The 18,055-nt window shown below is 45.6% G+C and overlaps 1 pseudogene; it reads right to left on the bottom strand.

Annotated features, from left to right (window-relative positions):
- Positions 1-878: 878 nt before the first annotated feature.
- LOC121807792 lies at positions 879-16,993 on the bottom strand (annotated as a pseudogene).
- Positions 16,994-18,055: the final 1,062 nt, after the last annotated feature.

Raw genomic sequence — 18,055 nt, 5'->3', positions numbered from 1 at the left:
TACTACTCCCTCCGTCCAAAAAAATAGATCACTTTGTGTATGATACGGGTTTTAATGTAGAATTTGTAAAGTAAGAGAGAAGTAGTGTTAATGGAATGTGATGTCCATATTATTAATAGTGTTTAATGGCATGAGTGGTAAATAAAATGATGGGTAGGGTTATTATTTTCTAGAAAACATACCATAAATAACTGTGATTTATTTTTTATGGACGAAGGGAGTATATATTTGCTAGAGTTGGCATTACCATGCTCAATTATAAGTTATATAGTTCAGGCCCAGTATGTGAAGTATATAGGTAGTCCATATTTTTGGATTATGGCCCAGAGCAATAGAAATATGTTAGATGTATATGACCTCTAACTCTGTCTACAATTATGAGCAAACCCTCTCGGATCACGGCTTCTTTCTCGGCGATTGCCAACAGTGTGGGGCTCAGCTTATGCATCTCGGCGTCAAACAGAGAGGCCGAACTCAACTCATATGGTGCTTGCCTTCACGCTGTCCATGATCTTATCGTATGCCCAGTTGCACGATCGACTCCTTCGTCTGCGGACGCTCAATGTGTTCGTCATGGCCTCTTCGTCTTTTTGCTCATATTAAATACTCCATATATTACTAATATTTAAAAAAGTATCCTTACTCCTACATGTTATTTGTGATTTTAGTTTACGACTGAATAAAAAATTTACATGCTCCCCATATTTTGATACTCCTAATCATTTCTAAGAAAAGGTTAGTGATTTAGTGCGTGTGTATGCATGCTATATTGTATGGCTCTTATGATTTTTTTTCTCCCAAATTTCATACTCCTATTAATCCATACATTCCCTTCCAAATATTGCAATGAATCTAATACTTCCACCAAACAACTCAAATGCACATGATTCTTTCCTTCTTTCTTTCTTTTTTTATACAGGTGATTTCAAATACACAGATAGCTCCAAACAAACACTATAGACAGACAGCAGTGAAAGCCAAATCTTCAAATATTTTACCTTAACAATCGATACATAAACTAACCTTGTGGAAAGATGCTACCTTGGCCCGGTTAGCTCCATAGCCTCGACTACGAGGGAGGATTCGTCTATCAAGTCCGAATATCTTTGAACGGGGTACCTAGGGGTCTCGTTCTGTGATTGCTCCTCCCACTTCTCTGCTAGGCCATCGCCTTCCAGCATTCTCAAAACCTCTGACATTTTAGGCCGATGCAACGGATTGAACTGCGGGCACAGCAATGCCACCTCAACCATTTCCTTGAGCTCTGTTTCGTCATAGTCTCTCTTCAGGTCTTTGTCTGCCAATCCAAAGTCGCCAACCACCGCCTCAAAGTCTTAATACAGCAGAATGTTGGCTGCTTTGACGTCGCGATGGATGACTCTGGGGTCACACTGCTCGTGCAGATACACCAGACCCCGTGCAGTGCCCAGTGCTATTCTCTTCCGCCTTGACCAGTCCAGTACCGGCTTCCCATGGGCGTGGTCTGCCAAAAAATAAAATTATGGATACCTTTACATAATGATGATTGATTGTTGGCTGTTGCATACCTTTCAGTCTCGATGCGACACAGCCATTTGGCATGTACGGATAGATTGGGTCGCTCGCTTTCAGTTGAGCAGAACCCCCATAGTCGGAGGAGATTTCTGTGAACAGCCAAACTGATCAACTCTACCTCTGTCTGGAACTGTATCTCTCCACCAACAGCATTGCAATCCTTAATCCTTTTCACGGCCACTGCAGTCCCGTTGTTCAAGCGACCCTTGTATACAACACCGAACCCTCCCTTCCCCAATATATTCTTCGCGTTGAAATGATCAGTTGCGTCTCTAAGTTCCTTGAAAGTATACCTTCTCAAATGCCCTAGGCGTACCTCAGGGTCGTATTGCTCTGTTAAGAATGATAGCAATGGAAGTCAAGTTTCTATCAAGTGCATTAATTAGCACATACAAAATAAACATAGTATTCGTAGACGATGTAATGAGGAGCAAACAAAGCTTCTCCCAGGTAAAGGGATCAACGAAGAACAACGAGTCAACTTAAGTTTTCAATCTCTATTATTGATGTTGCAAGGGATGCTGCAATTTTGCTGTAATTCTACAATGAACAGGCGAGCAGAGGCATGTTGAGGACCAGTTCTACGAGCTATAAAAAGAAACTACTTTTCGGGTTCAGTGGTTACCATCTAAACCCCTATATTCATAAACTTTCAATAACCAGATGAGACACATCTAGTTATCAATATAAATCAGTTCATACATTCATTTGTGCTCTAGCAATGAAATTGTAAACTCACCGTTAATATAAAAAAAATATCTGCTGATTCCGCCTGTATCGCCACCAACAACGATTAAAAAGGCACCACCAAAGCTTGCTCCAAAAGCAACTGCAACATGATGTTTTGTTCCAGAGTCTGATTGATCTGCGTAGGAAACAGATATCAGATAATATATTTTTCTCGATCAAGAGGCACAGGCGATGGAAGAAGATGAGATGGTACTTGCCTTTAACAGCGTCTGGTGGGAAAGACAAGGGCTCTGGATAGACAACAGAACAGTTGTTTTGAGAATTCTGTCCACAGATTAGAGGGTTCCCGACCACTCTAAAAACCAATTCGAGCAATGAGGATACTTCAAATTAACAGCAAGTATAATGTAAGATGCATATTAGTCCATGTAACTAGAAAGATAACTCACTTAAACGTTCTAGCATGAATTTTCGGCAACGAGCCACTGAAATTGTTGAAGGAAATGTCTCTGCAAGAATTGATAATACAATAAGCCTACAGTTGATGAATGAAGGAAGATATTACGGCCATTTTACAAAATGAAGGATGACATACACGAGAGTGAGGCTCTCGACTTTGGTCAGAGAGTCAGGAATAGGTCCAGTAAGGCTGTTATTGTTAAGCCGCCTGTCTTGCCAGAAGAATAGCAGGCATGAGAGTCAATCTAAAGAAATACTACTAGTTAATTGTATAATTCTTTAACTCACAGATAGTTCAAGTTCTTCAGATCCCCCATAGAACTGGGAATTTCACCAGTTAGTCTATTAATGGATAGGTCGAGCGCTTGAAGCTTTTCCAACTTCCCAACAGCAGCCGGAATTGTCACGACCGCCCTTTAGGGTTAATAAATACGGGCAATCGTGATTAAAAAGGATTTAATAAACAGACGAAGAGAACTAGGGTTTCAATAACGAGTTTGACCAACAATCAATATTCAAAGAAAACGACAAAGAGTTTGACCTTATCCAACAAAATCTCAAATATCCAATATCCAAACAATTCAAGTTGCAGGCCCAATAAATGATAAGTAAAAGGAATGTCACAGCGGAAACGACCAAGACCAAGAGAAAGAGCAACGTCATGTGTGAAGACACAACGACACTCATAATTCAAGATAACCAATTAGTTCTCCAATTAACTTGCTCAACACCACCATGTTCTCATCGCCGGTCAACCTGCATATAGGAAAAACACATGCAGGGCTAAGTACTTAATGCACTCAGTGAACTCATGCTGAAAACATTTTAATAGTTATGTCATTCATACCATAGTGAACTCGAGTTTTACATTTAGAAAAGAATATCATCGAGTATCACAAAATAATTTCATATACTGGCTAGTCAAACAATCTCCACACTTTCTCAACAATCCATCAATCACAACATTTCCATAGTGCGACGAAAGTGTGGCCACACTATTCGCCCATGAGACTGGCCGACTAGCAAGGACGGTTCTCGATCCCAACTGTGTACACTAGCCTGATAGGGTTTGCGGCCCTACTCAGACCCGAATTCGTTTATATAGTCCTATAGCCTAATGGAGCAAACTCACAATCTAAGCATCAGACAACATAGCCTTATAGCCTAATGGAGCGAACTCACAAACTAGGCATCAGGCACACAACATCATCAAAACAATCACATGCATGACATAACATTTTAAACCACCCTTATAACGCCGTAATCATAAATTTCAAATATATAAGAGTTTAGGAAATAAAGCCCACCTCGACCGCTTAATTCTCAAGTACTTTCTTTCCCTTGATATCACGTTTCACTTGCGATAATTAACCTTTAACATTTAGATAATACATAAATCAACACACTTTTCAAATAAATAAATAAAATGCATGCTTCCTAATTAAAGTTGTTTATCTCGTTTTCTCGGTTTTCGATTATTCGGCGGCCGCCCAAGGATTAATTAATTTAACCCAAGATAATTGTTATTGATGGATCCGCGAATTTCTGATGTTAGTAAATGCTGGTAGAGAATGAAAACTACGACACAAAGAATTTACGTGGTTCGATTTACTGAAGTAAATCTACGTCCACGGGAAGAAGGGAGGGCAAGATTGTATTGCTTGATCTGGGATTACAGCTTACAACACAGACTTGCTATATGATTTTATCTCTAGAGAGCTTAACCCTTTTCTATCTGATCTAAGTTCTATTTATACAATGAACTAAGGTCGTGGTTTGCAGCCCCACTAACAAGATCGTGGGTGAGCAATAACTGCTCAATAACTGCTTCGTACCACTAAATAGATCGTGGGTATAGCGGAGGTCGTGGAGGCCTTTCATGAGTCCACTAACTCCTAGTTCGGTCGAATGCTGAGACCGAACTGCTGGACTTTACCGATCAGCTCTTGCCGATCTGAGAGGAGAGCTTGACTGGTCGGCTTTTACCGAGCTGTAGGCTGAGTCCGAACTCTTTGGTCGTGCCGAACTCGTTGGTGCCGAACAGATACTCTTTCTTGGGCTCTGGGCTGATGGGCCGTCACTGTTATTGGGCTTGCCATTAGGGTTTAGTTCGTACCCCATCACTACCCCCCCCGAAAAGCGAAGTGAATCACTTCGGCGAAGCGAGACACTTCGGCATTTTGATAAAGGTACGGGGGAGGCTGACGTCAGGGGACGTGCCTTGCGCGTGGCCGCATTAAATGCGACAGTAAAATCCGGCCGTTGAATCCTGAAAAGGTGGGATTCGAAACGGTGCGACGATTTTGAAATCTTCGCCGAATCTGATAAGTACCTCCTTTCTTCATCATTGAAGCACTTTTGCTGTTGCGTCTTCTATACTCTCTCTTTCTCGAGAAATTTTCTTCCGCTTTCACGAGCTTCTTCAGACTTTCTTCACCTTCAAAAAGTAAGAAAAATGTCTTCTTCTTCTTCGGAGTCGGGTAGCGGTAGGAAAGGGGATAAGGGGTCTTCTGGCCGGAAAGAGTCCGGGGAGAAGACCGTAGAGTATTTCCATAGTATTTTGAGTAAGGATACTGTGATATCCCTACCCGAAAAATACTTTTTTCCTGGGGGGAAGGCGGTGGTACCTGACGGTGATCATAGGGCTGACTCCCCGCCGGAGGGGTACGCCACCGTGTACGAGGCCTGCTTAGAATGCGGGCTTCGTTTCCCCCTCCCTTCCGCCTTTATAGATTTACTAGATTTTTTTCAGCTTCCTTTAGGCCAAGTGACTCCGAACTCTTGGAGGCACTTGTCGGCCTTCGCTGCCGAACTCCGTAGGTTAGGAAGGGATTTGTCTTTGAAGGCGATCCTTAAATTCTTTCAATTTAAGAGGAAGGGGTCTTGGTTTTACTTGATCCCTTTACAGCCCTTTAGGGCCTTTTGTAAAACGAAGTGGCCGAAGTGGCAAAATCGCTTCTTCTACTATGATAGGACCGCGGCTCCTAGTTTTCCCTGGAGAGGGCCGGAGTCCGTTATCCGTCATCCTCGGCCTGAACCGTTGGACGAGCTCGATGGCGAGCTCAACAAGATTCCCATAGTTAGGAAACAATACACGGAGTCTGAGCTCGTCAAGGGCGACGTCGTGTTCGACATTTCGTCTTCGGACGAAGAGGCCGAGGGTGAGGATTTCTCTTTATCTTTATGCTCTACTGCTTTAACGAAGAAAATCTGACTTTGCTTTCTTGCTTTTTGGCAGTGTACATGCTGAGTAAGGCTAGCCGCAAATCTTCGGAGTCCAAGGAGCCGGAGAGGCCGAAAACCACCAGCTCGGCGTCTGATGCCGAGAGGACTCCGAAAAGGCAAAAAACCTCTTCGGATCCGAAGAAGCCGGAGTCGACTTCGGCAAAGGGGAAGGGGAAGGCCCAGAAGCCCCCGAGAGCGCCAGAGAAAGATGTGGTCTTGGCGCCTCCTTCGGAACATATCTGTGAGCCGTTTTTATGGCCCACGGACTTCGCCGAGGTGAATTCTCTTCTTGATTTTCTGGCCTTGCTTTTTTCCTGTATTTTTTGTGGCCCCTTTGTTGACTTTTTTCTTTATTCATTCAGAGGAACGATATGCTCTCCAAGCTCGTAGCCGTCGAACTCTCCAAAGCGTCCAATGACTATGCTGAGATGCAGAGGAAGTTGGCGGCTGCTTGTCATCGGGCCGAACAGGCTGAGGCTAACTTTGAGAAGGCCAGAGCTGCTAGGATTTCGGCCCAGGATGAAGCTCAGTTTGCCAAAAACCAGCTCGTCATCCAGCGGGAGCAGACGAAACGGAGGGATGCTGCTGCCGTGGTTGCCCAAGGGGAGGCTCTCCGTGTTTACACGGAGAAACTCTTTTTGAGCAGCCAGTTCTCGGCCTTTGTCGGTAGCCTGGTAAGGCTAATTGCCGATAAGGGCGAGCAGGGGGCCGACGTCGTGCTGCCTCTGTACAGCCGAGAGATAGCAGCTCGGCTTCAGAATCTGCCGCTCCTTGAGGAGCTCGCTTCATCCTCGGTCCTGCTTTCTGCAGACCGAGTCCGGAGTTGTCGAGCTGATCGGGACGAGAACCTGGAGGCTATCTTTGCCTCCGTGGGACCCGTTTCACCCGCTTCGACTTACAACGGAGAGGGTGAGGCCGAGCCGCTGGAGCTGGAGGCCGAAGTCGAGCGGGCCGGGCATCCGGAGAAGGAAGCCGATCAGGAGGCGGAGGCGAGGCCGGCAGGATGCGAGGCCGAGGCTGAGGTAGCTCAGGAGAAAGAAGCTGAACCAGACCAAGGAGCCGGAGACGAAGCTGGTGGAGTATGATTTCGTCTCCCTTCTCTTAGTCTAGTTTCTTCCTTGTAAAATGGCCTTGAAGCCCTCCTAGTGTAAAAAATTTTCCTTGTGAATGAAAAATTCTCTACACTTGTCTTCGTATAGCTTTTCGTACTTGCCTTTATTCCTGTTGTATTTTACTATCTGCTCGGTACAGCTGCCGAACTAATATAGCTGCTTTGTACTCAAGGAGATGGAGATACTTCACTGGAAACGGCTGTACTCTTCGGCTTTAGACGAAGCTGAGAAAAGAGCTATAGCCGATCAGACGAAGAATGACGAGCTTCTGGCTCGTTTAGTGAAGCTGGAGGCCGATAATAAGGACTTAGAGTCCGATAAGAAGGATCTGGAGGCCGAGCTGAATACGACCATTGCTGAGAGGACTGCGTACGAGGATTACATCCGTGTGCGCGGGGGCTTGACCATATCAGATGTTCAGAGTCGAGTTGACGAACTGTGGGAGGAATATCATGTACTCCGGAGGAACAATGCGCTGGAGAGCTCGGCTTGCCAACAAGTTGTGAAATCATTACGGCGCTGGGCTTCTCGGTACGACATTGTTCTTTCTCGGCGCCCCTCCATAGAAAGATTCCTTCGGCATATCGTGCCAACAGATGCTCGCACTCCAGATCAAGCCTCTGGTTCCCTTGTTCAAAATCCTACTTCCAGTCAACAACGAACTCCGGAACAGCCGGAAACGTCAAGACGAGAACGGGCTCAGGAGCAACCGGAATCGTCAAGACAGGGACGGACTGAAATTCGCCGAGGAGTTGTGACTATGAGCGAGCAAGATCAGCAGATGATTATTGCAGAGACTCTTCATCGCCGAGGTGCTAGGACTTCTCGGGCTCGGGGAAGAGGCGTTGGGTCGAGGATAGCATCTCGTCGACCTGCTTATTCTTCATCTGCTCGGAACAACCGAACTCGGCTTCCAGAGGATTTTGCAGATAGGTGGCTTAACTTCAGCAACCCTGGACAGTAGAATAGTCCTTTGTAATAGCGTAACGCCATTTTGTAGGGTAGCGGAGTTGTATGCCGAACAAGATTTGAAAAATGAAATTTTGTTTTCGCTTCTAACACTGTATTTACAGCTTAGCGAAAAAATTTCATCGTACTTGTCCTCGGTCTTGTGAAGTAAACTTCTTTGACCGGACTTGGTCCTTGGTCTTATGAAGTAAACTTCTCTGACCGGACTCGTCTTTGGTCTGATGAAATAAACATCTTTGACCGGACTCGTCTTTGGTCTGATGAAATAAACATCTTTGACCGGACTCGTCTTTGGTCTGATGAAATAAACATCTTTGACCGGACTCGTCTTTGGTCCGATGAAATAAACATCTTTGACCGGACTCGTCTTTGGTCTGATGAAATAAACATCTTTGACCGGACTCGTCTTTGGTCTGATGAAATAAACATCTTTGACCGGACTCGTCTTTGGTCTGATGAAATAAACATCTTTGACCGGACTCGTCTTTGGTCTGATGAAATAAACATCTTTGACCGAACTTGGTTTGTGTTCTAATTTGGCAATTTTTGTCGCCGGGATCGAACTTTCCCTTGTCCTAATTCGGCGAGTTTTATCGCGTGGATCGGACTTTCCCAGTTAACCGAAGTGGTCTTATGCAGTAAACCTCTTTGACTAGACGTGGTCGTCCCCGGTCTTATGAGGTAAACTTCTTTGACCGAACTTGGTCGTCCTAATTCGGCGAGGTTTATCGCGTGGATCGGACTTTCCCTCATTGCAGTTCGTTTTAGACGAAGTGCTTGTTAAGCTGAATTGCGGTCTTGTATCCTCCTTGGAAGCTTGGACTCACAATCGTTGGCTTATTGCAGTTCGTTTCAGACGGACTGCTTGTTAAGCTGAATTGTGGTCTTATATCCTCCTTAGAAGCTTGGACTCACAATAGTCTTTAATAATCGATCTAAAAAGGGGATCAGTCTTTAAAGAACGATATACCTTGGTACCATTTGTAAGAGACGACAAGCACATAGAGACAAAACACATAGAGAAAAAATGAAAAAGATGAAAGAAAAAAAACTTTAAACTTTTTATAAAACGACAAGTAAAAGGTACAAGTAAAAAACAAACAAATAAAAACATGTACCCCTATGACCGAACTAGACACAAGACAGACTGACCGGACTTTGTCTCTTACAAGTGGAACTTCTTGAGGTTGGAGACGTGCCATGCTCGGGGTACTTGTTCTCCTGACATGTGAGTCAATTTATAAGACCCTTTGCCGAGGACTTCTGACACCCGATACGGACCCTCCCATGTGGGCTCGAGTTTGCCCAGCTTTTCTGCTCGGCTTACTTCGTTGTTTCTCAAGACGAGATCTCCCACTTGAAATTGAAGCTTTTTCACCCTTTGGTTATAATACCGGGCTACTTGCTCCTTATACTTGGCTGCTTTTATGCACGCCAATTCTCTTCTTTCTTCGGCGAGATCTAGTTCTGCTCTCAGTCCGTCGTCATTCATTTCTGAGGAGAAATTTAGAGTTCGGGGACTGGGTACGCCGATCTCCACCGGAATTACGGCTTCAGTGCCGTACACCAGACTATACGGAGTTTCACCGTTGGAGGTTTTGGGTGTAGTTCGGTAGGACCATAGGACTTGAGGGAGATTTTCTACCCATTGTCCTTTGGCTTGTTCTAACCGAGCTTTTAACCCTTTCACCAGAATCCGGTTGGTTACTTCCGTTTGTCCGTTTGCTTGGGGATGGGAGACCGAAGTGAACCGCTGTTGAATGTTCAGCTCTTGGCACCAATTCTTGAACGTCTTGTCGGTGAACTGAGTCCCATTATCCGAGATGAGGATGTGGGGTATGCCAAATCGGCACACTATGTTCTTCCAGACGAAGTCCAATGCCTTTGAGCTCGTTATCGTAGCTAATGGTTCAGCCTCCACCCACTTCGTGAAGTAGTCCACGGCAACGATAAGGAATTTCATTTGCCGAGGAGCTTGAGGAAGTGGTCCCACTATGTCTATGCCCCATTGCATGAAAGGCCAAGGGCTTTGCATAGTGTACAGATCGGTCTGCGGCATCCTTGGGACATTTGCATGAATTTGGCACTTCGTACACTTCTTGACGAGCTGCACTGCCTCTTGTACCATGGTTGGCCAATAATATCCCCATCTCAGAACTTTTTTAGCTAAAGCTCTGGCTCCGATGTGGCTACCGCACGATCCTTCATGAACTTCTCTGAGGATGTAGTCCGTCTCTTCTGGTCCTACGCACCGCAATAACGGCTGGAGGTAAGACTTTCTAAAGAGGACTCCTTCATGAAGTTCGTACCGAAGTGCTCGGCACGTGATCTTCCGAGCTTCTCTCTTATCTTCGGGCAATTGTCCTTGATCCAGATACTGCAAGATCGGCGTCATCCAGTTCGGCGAGCTGGATACTGAATGTACCTCGGCTTCATCAATGCTTCGATGCATTAATTCTTCCGCCTTTGAGCTCGGATCTGAGGCCAACTTACTTAAGGTATCTGCTCGGCTATTTTCCGCTCTGGGAATGCGGATTATCCGAAAATAGGAGAAACTTCGGCTGATGCTTTGCGCTTTGTCCAAATACTTCTTCATTCTCTCGTCACGAGCTTCACTTGTACCCAACATGTGATTTACTATGACTTGTGAATCACAATGGACTTTGAGAGATTTGACGAGCAGACTTTGCGCTAGCTGGAGTCCGGCCAGGAGGGCTTCGTACTCGGCTTCATTATTAGTAGTGGGGAATAGGAACCGAAGTGAGTAGGTTACCTCGTGTCCGTCGGGAGCGACAAGTAAAATACCAGCTCCACTTCCCATCTTGTTTGAAGCTCCATCTACGAATCCGCTCCAGCAGTCCGGCGGCTCTACTTCGGATTCCAAGGGCTGTGCTAGTTCGGCATTGGCAGAATTCTTCTGTTCGGCAATAACAGGAATTGCTTGATCGAACTTTGCTTCTGCAAGAAAATCTGCCAAGGCTTGTCCCTTGATGGCTTTCCGAGGTAGATATTCAATTGTGTGCTCTCCCAACTCTATAGCCCACTTGGCGATTCTGCCTGATGCTTCTGGTTTGGTCAACACTTGCCGAAGTGGCAGATCAGTTAAGACGCATACCTTGTGAGCATAGAAGTATGGCCGCAGTCTCCTTGCTGCATTTACTAATGCCAGAGCAATCTTTTCCAGAGGTTGATACCTGGTTTCTGGACCTCTTAATGCTCGGCTTGTAAAATAGATGGGAAGCTGCTTTAGGCCTTCTTCTCGTACAAGCACCGCGCTGATGGTTTGATCCGATGCCGCTAAGTATAAGAATATTACTTCGGCTTCGGTCGGAGCAGAGAGAATAGGAAGCTCGGCTAAATAACTTTTGAGCTCGTCAAAGGCCTTTTTCTGCTCGGCTCCCCACTCGAACTTTGGTGCCTTTTTCAACACCTTGAAGAACGGCAGTTGCTTTTCGGCTGCTTGGGAAAGGAATCGATTCAGTGCGGCTAGACATCCGGTTAGCCTTTGCACGTCATGTATGGACTTCGGCATTGCCATGTTCTGAACGATTTGAACTTTTGAGGGGTTTGCCTTGAGTCCGTCCTTTGAAACCCAACAACCCAGAAACTTTCCCGAATCTACCAAAAAGGTACACTTTTGGGGATTAAGTTTGAGGTTGGCTTCCTTGAGCACGTTGAGAGTGGACTTGAGGTTGTGCTCGTACTCCGAAGTGCTTTTGCTTTTGACGACTATATCGTCAACATACACTTCGACCTCCTTTCCAATCAGGTGCCGAAAAAGCTTGTCTACCATCCTTTGATAAGTGGCTCCGGCATTCTTTAAACCGAATGGCATCTTTTTATAAGCGAAAATGCCGAAATCAGTAATGAAGGCCGTTTTTGAGGCGTCAATCTCATCCATTAAAACTTGATGGTATCCTTTGTACAGATCAAGAAAACAAAAAATTTCAAAGCCTATCAAAGCTTCTACTTTTTTATCTATGTTCGGAAGGGGATAGCAATCTTTGGGACAGTGCTTATTTAGATCGGTGAAATCTATGCACATCCGCCATCCTCCTTCCTTTTTCTTGATCATGACAGGATTGGCCACCCACGAAGGATACTTCACTTCGAATAACACATCCGCCTTCAATAATTGACGGACTTCGTCATGGATGACTTGACTTCGTTCTGCCGCAAAGAGTCTTTGCTTCTGTTTTATCGGCCGGACTGAAGGATCAATATTTAACCGATGAGTGATTACCTCGGGGGGCACTCCGGTCATGTCCAACGGAGACCATGCAAAGACGTCCTTATACTCCTTGAGGAGCTGGATGGTTTTTTCCCGAAGTAGGGGCGTTCCCGCGAAGCCGATCTTAACCGTTCTGGATGGATCGTCTTCGTACAGCTGAACTGTCATCGAGTTCGGCTCCGGTATGACTTCGGTCATCGCCTCTGACTCCGGCTGCTGTGATTGCTATGCTTGGTGGTGCCGATCTGACTGCTCGGCACTTCTAAGCGCAATTTGCAGACATTCCTTTGCTCTCTTTTGGTCACCTCGGATGACCGCTATCCCTCCTTTAGTAGGGATCTTGATGGTGAGGTGATAGGTGGAGCAAACGGCCCGAACTGTGTTGAGCCAGTCTCTTCCCAGGATGACGTTGTACGGGGACCGAGCTTTCACCACGAAAAACTCAATCATCGTACTGGAGCTAGTAGGCGCTTTCCCCACCGTGATCGGAAGGCTGATAATACCTTCAGGGCGGGTGTCCTCCTGGGTGAAGCTCTTCAGGGGAAGCGGAGCCGGACTGAGCCGAGCTGGGTCCACTTCTAGTTTGTCGAAGCACTCTTTAAAAAGAATGCTAACCGACGCTCCTGTATCCACAAACACCCTGTGGATCAGTTTGTTTGCCACTCCGGCTTGGATGACAATGGCGTCTTGGTGAGGAGAGATGGCCGGGACGGGATCAGCAGCCGAGAACGTAATCACTTCGTCCTGCTTCAGCCTTTTATGCGTTGGCTCCTCTCGATTGGAGCCTCTGCGTTCTGACTTTAGGGACGACTTGGTCTTCCCGGCAGGGAGCGCGTCAATAGTCTGGATTACTCCATCATATTGCGGCTCGTCATCGTCTTCGGGATCCGACTGCCTTTTCGGATCCTGAGGAGCGCAGTTCGCACCACTCTGCTTTTTATTCTTCTTTGGCTGCTTGCTTCGGTATTTTTTCAATGTCCCTGCCTTCACAAGAACATCGATACCTGCAGCCAAGTTTCTGCACTCCTCAGTATCGTGACCGTGGTCTTGATGGTAGGAGCAGTAGCTATCCTGTGGTCGGCGCGCGGCTGATTTCGTCATCCGCTTTGGCTTTTCGAATAGGTCAGAGTGCAGTTCGAAAATTTCCGCTCTCGGCTTGTTCAGCGGTACGAACTGAGCGGGCGGCTTCTCGGGATTGAGACGAGGTCCCAATCTGTCTTGCACCGGAGCCCTTTGAATTCTTTCAAATGGAGTCCGGCGAGGATGCCCCTGATCGCTATGATCGGGCTTCCTTCTGTCTCCTCGGGTCGATGAGCTGTCTAACGACCGTTTGCGACGGTCTGCCTCATCGGCCCGGGAGTACTGGTCCGCAATGTCCCACATTTCCTGAGCTGTCTGCGGACCGCACTCAACGAGCTTCCTGTAGAGAGCTCCGGGCAGGATTCCATTTTGGAATGCCGAGATGACAAGCAGATCGTTGAGATCGTCTACTTGCAGGCATTCCTTGTGGAATCTTGTCATGAAGTCGCTGATTTTTTCGTCGCGACCTTGACGAATGGAAAGCAGCTGAGCCGAGGTGATTCGGGCTTCCGCTTTCTGAAAGAACCTCCTGTGGAAGGCATCCATTAGATCTCGGTAAGATCTGATGCTGCCCTGGGGGAGGCTATCGAACCACCTTCTCGCGTTCCCGATGAGCAGCTCGGGAAACAGCTTGCACATGTGGACCTCGTTGAGACCCTGGTTCGCCATGTTATATTGATAGCGCCCCAAGAAATCGTGAGGGTCCACGAGCCCGTCGTAAGTCATCGACGGAGTTCGGTAGTTCTGTGGTAGGGGAGTTCGGGTGATGTCGTCCGAGAACGGAGTCTTCAGTGCTCCGTACACGGCGAATCCGATATCTCGTCGGTATGGAGGAGATTGAGTTCTCCTGTGATTCCGGTACCGAGGAGGAACTGGAATATGTGGGGGACGGGGATTCTTTCTCCTGGGAGATGCGACACTACTGCGGTAGTGACTTTCTTGTGCGGAGGGAGAAGGAGAATCCGCCGTTTTCGTCTCCGGCTGCTTTTGGCTTTTTTCGCAGGAAGGTTAAGAATTCCTCCTGCTTCGCCTCCAAAAACTGCTTGACAGCCTCATTCAAATCGGGCTGCTGGGAAGACTCAGTGGGACGATTTTTGGAGCGGCTTGTTCCTTCGCCATGAGAACTGGTGGTGGATTTATCCCTAGGCTGTTTTCCAGACCTGTGGGATGGATTGGCTTCCTCCTGGTTCTCACGGGCAGGAATACGGGTACTCTGCGATCTGGTATGCATTTTTTGGGTGGAAAAAATGGATCAAAAATTCGCTTTATCACAAATTTTGTTCTCTGCTTCCCACAGACGGCGCCAGTGATGGATCCGCGAATTTCTGATGTTAGTAAATGCTGGTAGAGAATGAAAACTACGACACAAAGAATTTACGTGGTTCGATTTACTGAAGTAAATCTACGTCCACGGGAAGAAGGGAGGGCAAGATTGTATTGCTTGATCTGGGATTACAGCTTACAACACAGACTTGCTATATGATTTTATCTCTAGAGAGCTTAACCCTTTTCTATCTGATCTAAGTTCTATTTATACAATGAACTAAGGTCGTGGTTTGCAGCCCCACTAACAAGATCGTGGGTGAGCAATAACTGCTCAATAACTGCTTCGTACCACTAAATAGATCGTGGGTATAGCGGAGGTCGTGGAGGCCTTTCATGAGTCCACTAACTCCTAGTTCGGTCGAATGCTGAGACCGAACTGCTGGACTTTACCGATCAGCTCTTGCCGATCTGAGAGGAGAGCTTGACTGGTCGGCTTTTACCGAGCTGTAGGCTGAGTCCGAACTCTTTGGTCGTGCCGAACTCGTTGGTGCCGAACAGATACTCTTTCTTGGGCTCTGGGCTGATGGGCCGTCACTGTTATTGGGCTTGCCATTAGGGTTTAGTTCGTACCCCATCAGTTATCTTAGCCCGATATAATCCCCACCTAAAGTAACTACACGTACACTCATCCTTCCATTTTTTTTGTTCAACACAAATAGCCCCCTTTATTTAAAACTATCATTAACAAATGAAATAAAACAAGTAGAAATTTATTCCTATTAACTATTATGCCTACACGTAAATACCACATGTTCCATTTTAAAAACCATACATTAGATTAAAATAATATTAAAAGGATGGTACATATATTTTTCTTAAGAAAGAAACAAAAGAGCACAGATCTCCTTCCAAAACCCGTCGCCTCTCTTATGCAATTCTCTACCAAGAACATCCCAGATTTTTTTCAAATTTGTAACACTTGATTTGAAGATTACAGAAGCACCCACCAATTAACTCTCTCTATCTCTCCCTCGATTTCTCTTACAAGAAGACAAAACAAGATCCCCAAATTTGTCAAGCAGGATCGCGTCGTGGTTCGCCCGCTTCGTCACCGTTCAGATGTAGTCCATATCGAGCAGCTGCTGGTCGGCTCCAATTCGCCACTCCGCGCACACCACCGTCGTCGCTCGGCGTCGCCGTTCCGGCAGCCCCGATTCCACCCCGAAACAGCCCCGTTTTCACCCCGCGACTTAAGTTCTTAAATTTCTTTTACTAAGGCCATCCGCAATGGGGCGGACGATGGCATGCCCGATGGCGCGCATCGTCCGCGCCCGCCATAGTCCGCCCCATTGCGGGTGCGTGACATAGGCCGCGGACGATCGTCGCGTCCTATACTAAGGGAGCGGAGTATAGCGCGGACGATGTCCATCGTCCGCGCCATCGTCCGCCCCATTGCGGCCTACGCGGACGATGGCCGCGGACGATAGGCCATCGGCCGCCCCATTGTGAGCTACGCGGACGATGGTACGCGTTTTTGATTTTCTATTTAAATCTCGTTTCTCATTCATTTGTACATACGAACATATCGACTATCTCTTTACATATTCTCTCTCAACATCCAACCAAAATGAATCTCGGCGACGACACCAATAGTTCTAGTTCGTCTGAGTCCAGTAGTTCGACGTCAGAAGCATTAGATGCAGCCGTTGAGGAGGCCATGGCGGCATGCTAGTTCGTAACCGCAGTCGCTGAGTTTGCGTTTTTTTAATTCGCATTGTAATGTATTAATTTTTATTAAATGAAATGAAGTTTTTGAAATTCGTATTTTAATTTATTAAGTTTTTTTAAATTCGTATGAATTTTGTAAATATTAAAAAAATGATGATGTGGCGCGCCATAGGGCGCGCCTTAGGGCGCACCACTGCAGGTGGGGAGGTAGGAGGATAAAACTGATGACGTGGTGCGCCATAGGGCGCGCCTTAGGGCGTTCCACTGCTGATGCCCTAAAGGTTGGTTCTTTTTTTGGTTTCCTCAATTGGAGTTGTAATTACCGAATTCATGAGATGCAAATTGTTGAGGTAATTGAAGAAGTGAGTTGGTGTTGAGTATGAGATATACCTTCTAAGAATGTGAACGGATTGGTTTGAGCAAAAGAGATTGTGGTTTCTGTTCCCTCTTCTCTGAACTTGATTCCAGGTTTTTGCCAGAAGGAGTTTAATGAGTTGGTTTCAAAGCATATAGAATAGAGAAGAATTTCTGCAGAATTTACCTTGAATTTGATTGAGGCTTTCTTGTTGCAGAGATAGGAGAAAAACGGATTGGTGAGAGGTGTGTTATAGAGGGGAGGTGGTTGATATGGGAGAGATTTATGGAGTGAGGGGAGGAACGGTTTTAATCGTGGGAATAGGGTTGGAGGCGTTTTTTTCCTTTCTTTTTGTTTGAACGTTAGTTATTTAATTAGATTTGTTTAATATTTTATTTGCGGAGGGGAGGAAAAAATCTTTGCAATTAAAATTTGAATTAATGCAGCCCACAATTTATATATTATTTATTCAATTTATCCGCGTATTGAGTCCAATATATTTATTTCTCACGAAAAGGAATTATTTTAAATTAGCGTAGTAATTTATTTCACAATTTCTAGTCCATCGACAATTTCCACTCAATAATTAATTCACGCAACGCAAAATCAGAGTCCAACCAAGAAGTAAGCATTATCTAAACTACTTACACAGATTGCAAGTTAGTGAGGTTCGCTATCCGCGGCGACACAGTTCCAGATGAGCCAAGGCTAGATAGTCCTCTGGTTAACCATCAGGTGATAAGATTGAAAACTATTATGCAAGCATTGGTGATGACATAAAGAAAACTATTTCAGAATTAGTTTTGGAACTTACAGGGAGGGCAGAGACATAATTGTAAGTCCAGATCAACAGAATTAGCATCCCAATTCTCCCGCACATTGAAAGGATCGTGTAAGTCGATTAGAGCAACAACTGCACGAGTTGTAAGAACATGAATAAAACTAGTGATCAGTTTCATACTTTCCTCTCAACAAATAACAAGTAGATTTATTAGTGGATCCACTATAAAGTCCAATCAAATGAAGACACAGTGGAAAACACATTCAAGGCATAAAGATTTGGACATCCAAATAAAAAGAACATTCCATAGAATTTCCAAATTAATGAGCAAACAAAACTAAATAGTAAACAAAACCTTTTTTCAGAAAGAAGACTAAATAAACAAAGAAGCCTCAGTCAGTTAAGGCCAAAACCAGCAATCCCACTTGCCAAAGCAGGAACTTTCCTCTTTCCATACTCCACTGATTTCACCTTCTCTGCATAATTCTCATTCACACATTCCACACACAATGCTCATACCAAATAAAGTAGTCCCAATCCCACCATCACCAAACGAAGATTTCCCACTTCTAGAATCCCAAACTACTCACTGAATCTCCAATAAA

Source organism: Salvia splendens, chromosome 6 (genome assembly GCF_004379255.2).
Source record: "Salvia splendens isolate huo1 chromosome 6, SspV2, whole genome shotgun sequence".
Classification (NCBI taxonomy): Eukaryota; Viridiplantae; Streptophyta; class Magnoliopsida; order Lamiales; family Lamiaceae; genus Salvia; species Salvia splendens.
This window is presented reverse-complemented; position numbering and strand designations above follow the sequence as displayed.